The sequence below is a fragment of the Thalia democratica genome, chromosome 2 (genome assembly GCF_965202585.1).
Source record: "Thalia democratica chromosome 2, ktThaDemo2.hap1.1, whole genome shotgun sequence".
NCBI classification, from domain to species: Eukaryota; Metazoa; Chordata; class Thaliacea; order Salpida; family Salpidae; genus Thalia; species Thalia democratica.
The window spans coordinates 51,673,812-51,682,286 of NC_139166.1; positions in this window are offsets into that span (position 1 = coordinate 51,673,812).

Genomic DNA, 8,475 nt, shown 5'->3' on the forward strand with positions numbered 1-8,475 from the left:
AGTCTTATTTTATTGAGTTGTAACTAAGCTATGAGTTGATTTTTGCAGTTTTTAAAGCTCAACATATTTTTGAGTTAAAGCTGGTTGAAGTTGGAGACTACAATAGTACTAATCAAGACCCCCCAATACCAAAAATGACTTCTAAAGGGGATTTTCCTTACTTTGAAAAAATGTCAGGCTAAATTGGTCTCAGTCAGGCTAAATGAAAAAAATTTCGCGCACGAACCCTGCAACATGTTTATAACTATTCTTTAATAAATACAATGTAGAAAGGAAGTAAATTATTTTAGAATTATTAATTTAAAGCATGGTTTTCTAATTTTAAATCGTAAAAAATAAACTAACTGCTTTAATATCAGTATAAATTGAAAATGTTTGTCATTGTAATCGAATATGTAAAGTGGTTTATTTAAATTTTTGCTGTAATATCTTTGAAAATTTAAGCTAAATTTGATAATATTTAATTTTATAGGTTTTTGATGTGGTATATTTTTTTATTTATTAAATTTGCACAATATTGACAATATTTATTAGTGATCTACCGAATCCGGCCTTTTTTGACTCGGATTCGGCCGAATCCTAATTTCAAAATAAGATTAGGCCGAGTCCGAAATTTTGGGTTCGGTAGACCACTTTAAACTTTTGTAATTTTTTCTTAATTGTTTGTCAAAAATTAAATAAAATGTAAAATTAGTTAATTATTTCACGCTTGAGTGTATAAAAAATAAATTTTCACACCTATAAAAGTCTTAAAATTTTTTATTTAGAGTATTGCACACAGTATAAAAACTATAAAAAAATATTTTTGTTAGACTCTCAAATAAAATTAAGTACATAGTTAAGGCGATTAATCTCTCGTTAAAAGAAAACCGCTCTTATTTATTCATCATATGTTTAGTTTTTATGTTTGCTCGTTATAATGAGTTGCTGCATTATTTATAAAAAAAAAAATCAACTTAAATGTATAACATTAAAGCAGATGCTTGCATACTTTTAGCTACATACTTTTTGTTAATATTTTATTATTTGTTTGATTGATAGTTTTAACATGTTGCATATATTTTATAACTTCAAGCGTTCTAATATTCTATTTTAAAAACAATGTACTAAAGAAAAAAAATCTGTTAACATAAAAATCTTAATTAATTTGTAAATAACTGCTGCATCTACTTGCATTATTTATTATTGAACTCTGAACATTAAGAGAATACTTAGAGCTTGCTGCAGTTATGAGAAATAAGGCTTAAAATCAGTGATGCATTACTTCATCGAAAAACTTTTGCCTAGTGATTTATAAAAGTTTAAAAAGTAGCTAAAATTTTTTGAGTAAGACATTTTGTAATGTTGTTGTGTGCTTCTTTTTAGAATAGATACATCACACAAACTTTGTTGCCTAATTAATATTTAGTAGTCTAGCTCTAGAATACTCTTTATTATTGACAGATATTATTCACTGATACATTATAATAAGTTGGTATAAAAGCATTTTATATTTATCATGTCCAATTAAAGTAATACAAATACCAAGCTGCCTTCAGAGGGTCCTAAACACAAACGTGCTAGAAAGTTACCCCGTCTGCAGTAAAAGTATGGGAAAATAGGACAAGTTGACAATCTACCCACAGATAGTCAACCAGACCCAACTAAACTTTGGATGTTGGCCCACCAACATCCTTAGCTCACAAAGTTTGAATAATTTTTTATTTAATTTGATGTGCTATTTTTTGGAGTGAAAAATTTTTATGAAAACAAAATCTTAAAATAATTGAAGTTATATCATTCTCTTTACAGGGTTGCCAAAAAACCTGGAACATTCGAGTTTTACAATTTAAACTAAAAAGCCTAGAAAAATTGAGAAATTTTGAAACTGGAAAAACCTGAATTTTGAACAAAAATCACTAAAAAACCTGGAATTTTAAACAATTTTTACATGTTAAGTAGTAAAATTTTTATTTGATACAAAAAATCTATCATATAGATAAATAATTTTTGTCATCATCACATTTTTTTATTAAAAAATATTTTTAATATAGCTTTACAGTATTTTTTCAATATTTTATTTATTTAACACAGCTTTTAACCTTAAACAAAACTTTAAACTAAAAATGTTTACTTTTAAAAGAATGAGGAGTTTTTGAAAACTTGGAGATCAAGGCTTCATTGAGCTCTTAGTCACAACCTTCGTCTTCGTCATTTACAAGGGATTTTTTGAAAAATTCGATGAAAAATGAATCGTATTTTTCTTAAACCGCGCACTGGTTAAATGAAAACTTTGAGTTCTAACATCGTGTTTTGAATTTCCGGGAAATGGAGGGTGAGCACACTGGCCAAAACATTTGTGATTACATTCAGGATATGCTTAGTAATTGGAATTTTACCTTGGATCGTGTTCACGTTTTTTTTTGCGAGACAATGCAAGAAATATTAAAATGGCATTAACGTTGTTAAAAACTTGTCAGTACCCTACCCTGTTTTTTCCATAAGTTTCAGCTAATTATTAAAAATTCATTGTTTAAGGACGATTGCATAAAATTGCTATTAGCAAAGGTATCAAAAATAGTTTGCAATTTCAGCCATTATTCTAAAGCGTGCGAAACGGTATAAAAAATTCAGGTAGATATTGACCACGCACAAACAAAACAAAAAACTTTGCTTCTTGTTCAAGATGTTGATACAAGGTGGATCTCAAAATATCTGATTCTAGAGAGACTGAAAAAGCTAAAATCAAGTGTCCGGTAGTATTCGGCTAACCATAAAAACGATCAAGATTCGAATATTACACCTGAATATTGGTAACTGGTTATTGACATTATTCTTCTGCTCGAACCTTTTTTTTGTAACAAAGGAGTGTAGTAAAAACAATGCATTTGTAAAAAAACAAAGCGCGATCCCGCATGCAAAGTCACTGACAAAGTTTTTTTTATCTTTTATAAGAATTCAAAAGATGTATCAAATGTTTGTAAAACTTTAGTCAAGAATATGGGAGAGGCTTGCGAAAGAAAGTTCTATACTAATAACGAGAACTTAAACTCGAATGACAACAAATTACTGTTAGTCACAACAGCTGTTGATCCACGATATCGACTTTCCGTTTTCCTTTCTTGCCTCAAAAATAATGTTAAAGAGCAGCTAAAATTTTTGCATAACAAGAGTACAATGTAATTGTTAATGTTGCTTGCATGGACATCAAAATATTGAAACTAAGTTTTGTATATGTAGCTTAATTTTTTCAGCAAGACAATCGTTTATTTTTGTTTGCTTCTATTTTACTAATTATTCTAGAACAAAATTTAGATTTATTTATCAACACGTTAAAAACATTGTTTTAACTTTTTTACGAAAGAAGTAATAATATAATACGTAGTTATAATTTATAAACTTATATTATATTTACATAACAAGCAGATTAAATCTTTCGGATTCCAATTATTAAAATATTTGGATTCGGACTCGGATTCGGCCGAATCCTATTTCAAATAAGATTCGGATTCGGTCGAATCCTAATTTGAAATTAAGACTCGGATTCAGACTCGGCCGAATCCAAAATTTTTGGACTCAGTAGATCACTAGTATTTATTCTTTTTAAAGTCAGAATTTTTGTTGCTACAAAACCAATCTAAGTCAAACAATTATAAATGATTTTATTTATTTATAAAATTTTCAAGTCTTTTATTGATGCAAATCAATTGTTTTAGGCTACTTTTGAATAACAACAACTTAAATGCCTGTTATTCATTTAATAAGCTAAAAAACTTATTTTAAATCCAATGTTATATCTAAAAATAAAATATAAATCAAACTTATTCTACAGATTTTATCTCTAATTTTACAAAATTTTTGACAACTAGATTAACCCAAATATTATTTTTTATAAACTTTTAATTAAGTCTTTTTTTTTTTTACTTTATTTTACCTTTGCTCAAAAAAAAGTGTGTTGAACTAGAAACTTGCTGAAACATGTTTTGTCAATTAACTTTAAGCAACACCTTCGCCTTTACACACATACGCGTTATTATAAATTTAAACATTATTTACAGTGATAGTCTAACTGTTTTTTCGAAGATACCAATTCATCTGCATACCACAAACTTAAAACGTTCAAACCGACTTTTTTTTGAAAAAAGTCTTAAAAGCTTCTCACCGGTTAATATTTGAAAGGAGCAAATAAGTATATAAATATAATTAATCTAAAGGAAAGAATAATGCTAAAAAAAATAAGAAAAAGACGAAAATGTCTCTCATATGTAGAAAACACTCTGGTTTACTTGCATAAGACATTGGCATAAAATATTTCTATTCATTTGCTTTCTTTTAATATTAAAATACTCAAAAACTTTGTACTTTTGTGTGAATTTACATTGTGTTTTTCAAAACTGTTCAAGACCATTCTAATCTTAAGAAAAAAAAATCTTAATCTGAAAAAAATAAAATAAGAAAGTTGATCGGTTTTGTATATTTTTTCAGAAATTTTTCTAGTATTTAGTTTTCATTCTTGTTTCGATGTAGTAATATTAAAATATATATTACGAAAACTTTATTTAACCTAAATGAACTGTTTTGTTTGTCAAAACCAATAGAGTTATGTGGTGTTAGGCTAACTTTTATCAAAAATGTATATTAAGTTACAAAATTGTTATTCAAAAAAGTTTAACGTGAAATAACACGAGTTTTGGCTTGAATGAAGTTGGACATTAACCAAACGTTTTTTGCTTAATTGGTCTGTTGCACCCGTATAAACGTACCTAGTTAATTTATCATTATTGAAAAATAACATTGTTTTGTGAAATTTCAAAACGTAGAAAGGAATTTAGAAGAGGAGTACGTAAATTCTACTGATGTTGATCGTTTTCAAGCCTTATAAGTATTATATTTTTATACGTTTTTTTGTTAGAAGTACTATTTGTTACTGTTGTTGATATGTACAATATAATTAGTAAAAAGCCATGTTATTACTTTTTTAAAGTTTATATGAAAATTTATGTCAAAGCACTAATTTTTTTTCATTCTAAAACAAGCTTAAGTTTAATTACAATAAAATATTTTTTAGCACAGAAATAGTACTGTAATGTTTCAGGTTTGATTAACTAAAACTTGAAAATTAAAAAAAAAAACCTTAAAACGTATACAATATATTCCTAATGAGATTTAAAAAATAAATTTCTAAAGAGCTTCACACTTATTATACAATTAAAACAAATGAAAGTTCTATTGAGTTTATTGCATTACAATTGTTTCTTGCTTACGCGATGATCACAAGCAAATAAATTAACAAGTAGAAATGGATTAAACATATTATATAGTTTTAGCTAGGTAATTACTTAGACAAAACTATATAAAGTGTTTTTCTAAAGTGTTTTTCAAGTTTGCTACTTGTTAGTTTATTTGCTTGTAATCATCGCGTAAGCGAGAAACATTTGTAAAGCAATAAACTCAGTAGAACTTTTGTTTTAATTGTACAATATGTCCAATTAGTTAGTTTTATTTTCGTATATTTTTTTCCATCTTAAAAAGATTTATTTAAATCATATACTTAATGCAGTAGGCAGAGGTTTTTAGCTACTTAGTTTCCACAAACTTTTAGGCTTAAAACTGTTTATTTTTGTTTACACTACTGTTTGAAAATTTGTCAGGGAAATTTAAGAAAAAAATATTTTATTTTTGAAAATTTTGAAATTACATCAATATGATTGGACAAGATGTACAAGATATACAAGATGAATTTATCGTCGTACAAAATAAATTTATGAGAAATGCATAAGTTGTGTTGGTTTCCTTGGTTTCTTATGCGAGTTTCATAGCTGGATTCCATGGACTCATTCCAGTGTTCATTTCTATTTTACCAGAAAGGTTTTTAAGTTGCAAGTTTTTGAACCTAGTCTTAAAGGCATTAAAAAACTCTAATATATATAGAAATATTTTTTAAATGTTTTATTATTTTTCATTGTTTTAAAATTGTAGAAAAAGTAAATATTTTAAATTTTGACAATATAAAAATTTCATCTTAAACTTAACAAATTTTAGTTTATTGTACCTGAAAAGTATAGACCTGTAAAATGAGTGTTGTTTTAGTATTAATGTGTCAATAATCTATTTTCATTACAAAAATGTTGTAAATTAGTATATTTTCATTTTTGACAACATAATGCTTAATAAACTTAAAAGGTACAATATTTAAGGATACAATTTTAAAAAAAGCAAACTTTTTAAGCTTTAAAAAATTAAAGCTTTTAGTAGTGGTAATATACGTACAGTGTAAATCTTAATTTTTGCTCACATTAAAAAACTGAACACAGACGAATACTTAAAGCAACTTTGTTTTAGTCTAGATTATGATTTACATCTTTGAAGTCATTTATGAAGACATAACTAAGCAATAAGCATAGCGTAGATACAATTGAATTTTTTATCTGTATGTTTGATTTTTGATATAAAGTAATATTTATTAAAGAACTACGTCAAAAAAATTTTCTGTCGAAAAAAATGTATAACTTCTATAAAAATTTTATTATTACAAAAGTTGCACAATTTGAAAATGTAGCTTTTCATTCAAAATTAGCTAATCAAAAGTGCTAAAAAAGCCATTTCTTAATAGCTCAACAACTCGAAGGGTTTCTTTTTCAAATTTTGAAACTTTTAAAGAAATCACAACTGTTTTCATTGAAAAAAATTAAAAAACCGTAGTTTTAAAATTTTGTTTTCTTTTCATCAAATTTTAAAATAGTTGTTCAAGTCTGCTATTAGTTTGTTTTCAAAGATATAATTTGTTTTTGATTTATAATTGATTTTTAGCTAAATTTTTAAATTAGAACTGCTTAACTGAGTAAAACTTTTACATATTATTAAATATGTTTTTTTATTATAAAAAAATTTAATTACTTCGTTTTTGTTTTTTATGAATAAAATATGTATATTATTTTAAATATTCATGTTAGCTTTACAATGTAAGGAACAATTTTCAAATGTTTAATTAAGCAGGAAGTATGCATACTTATTTTTTTATTCTTAAAATTTTACAACTTGATTACATGTTAAGATTTAGCATTCTTTTTTACTGGTATTTTCTAATTGTTTAAAGTTTAAACATTTTTATGCACCAGGGAAATTTTAGACAGTTATATAGTAGACATTTAAGTAATTTTATAAAGTTTTTTTTTAAAAGCTATTACACAAATATTCTATTATTGAACAAAAAATTGTACAAAAAATTCTAGACACGCCTTCGTTTTGAACGCAACAAAGTAGAATATATGAACTAAGTTACTAAATAAAACATTCCATTAAAGTTGTTTAACAAAATCTAGAATTAAATTTTTTTTTTTTAAACATGTTAAACACATTTAATTTAATATTTTCGTTTAAAATTATCAGACGATAAGTCGATGTTAATAGTTATACATCATTATTACTAACAATAACAAATTGTTTTTTAAAAATAAACTAACTTGATTGACACAATATATTGTAACTTATAACCACCATACTCAATTTTTCTTCCAACTTTTAGTTGAAATTGACAAAGCTTAATTAATTACTGAACTTTAAAACAGCATACAGTATTAATTGTTTAAAATCATAGCCTCCTTATTTTAGTACACCACTTTGTATGTGCTTTTAAAAAATTTAAAAATTTATTATTCTTTTAACTTGAATTTAGTTGATAAAGAATTTTTAATTTAGAATAAGTACTTAACTACTGCTATCTTTTTTACAAAGCAAAGTTAAAACACTTTTTTTTTAAATTGAGGATGTGTTAAAGTTTAAATAAAAAATAGACAAAATTTATTTAGCATACTATTTAATTTAGGTGCAATGTAGCCCCATTGAGTGATATTATAAAGAATGATTCAGTTATACTAAACTTCACAACTCCGATCGAAAACAATAAATACAACGGCTGAAAGAGGTAGTGAAAATTTTTGATATTATTCTAACTTTAAAAGATCAAAGAAAACATCGGCGAAAATTAAAAAGCATAAGCCTAAACGTTCTTATGTCGTGATTAAATCTCAGAATTAACATAAAGACTCGATCATTTCATTCAATCATCAGACCACAGGCCTTCGAAAGATTGAAAACCCGGGTTTCGTTATTTTTGAAACTCGTCAGTTAGCTGCAACCGAAAAAAAACCGTAGTCGTCAATCTACAAACGATTTAATTATGATATTTTTAAGTACCTTTTGTGTTATGTTTAGTAATCAATTAAATAAAACACAGAATAGGAAGAAAAAAATGAGTATTTTGACGTTTGACACTTGCATGCAGTTTTGTCACTCCGTACACCAACACGATCGTAACTTTTATGTTTTTGCGTTTGCTTACTGCTGCATTCATGATCGCCTCGGTTATTTCCACATACACTTACGGTTAGACACTGACTAAAGTAAACTCGAACCGTTTGTTTACACAACAATTCGGTCTATATTAAAGAAGTTTAATATTTAAAAAAATTAAGTTTTTGCTTTACTAAAACTAAG